Below are 937 nucleotides of genomic sequence, written 5' to 3'. Positions count from 1 at the left end.
TACATTTAACGTTGCACTGGGGAATATTAATGAAGGAAGCAAAGGGAAAAGAAAATACCAACAGACTTTTTTATTTTATAAACATGGAATCTCCATAAATGCTATAAAATGAGCACAGAGTTTAAAAAGTAACTAAAATCATGTAGTACTGTTTTCTGTGTTGTTTGAAGTCAATGCATTACAGTACTGATGAACCGAACCCCACTGTCTGCCAACAAGCGCACCAATTTCTTTCTTTCTCTCAGCCATGCCTCAGGCAAACTCCAAACACATTCACACACACTGAACCCCACCCACCTCCCCTTTATACTAGGTATGCACCCAGCTCTTACCCATGCTCTGCACACATCTCAAAATCTGCACCCAACACCCTTCCCAGATAACTTTACCCTTTTAAGAATGTTGTAAGGCATCTGGAGTTCACATGGTGACCTACATACACACACTAGATGACATGGCCACACTGATATAGACACAGAACAGAATTTTCACTGCAAGAGCTGAAGTTGCCTGGAGAGGTATCAAGACAACACACTGGCCATTCTGAGCCTGGACTCTGCCAGCCAAAGGGGGAGCTAGCTGTGCCAGTGGAATACCAGCCACCATCACCCCTGGGTGAACCCACTAGGCTGCCTTCCCCTGCTTCACTTGCCATGGTGTTTGCACCCATGGGGGAACAGCCAGAAGCTGGGATGCTAGCCATCTGTCCCCAGGTTCTTCCTGTTAGGCACCCCTACCCGTAGCCCCCTACTCTGGGACACCAAAAAAAAAAAAAAAAAAATCATTTTGTACATAGTTTGCACAGGGAAGAGGGTTTTTTATTGTTGATGGGTGGGGTTTGTGGTGGAGGGGCTCTGTCTATTGTGGAGGGAGGGAGCTCTGTTTGTTGGGGAGGAAGGGGGAGAGGAGCTCTGTGTATTGGGGAGTGAGATGACCT

This window comes from Gavialis gangeticus, unplaced genomic scaffold (assembly GCF_001723915.1).
Source record: "Gavialis gangeticus isolate Ggan-Ray unplaced genomic scaffold, GavGan_comp1, whole genome shotgun sequence".
Lineage (NCBI taxonomy): Eukaryota > Metazoa > Chordata > Crocodylia > Gavialidae > Gavialis > Gavialis gangeticus.
Note: the sequence above shows the minus strand (reverse complement) of the source record.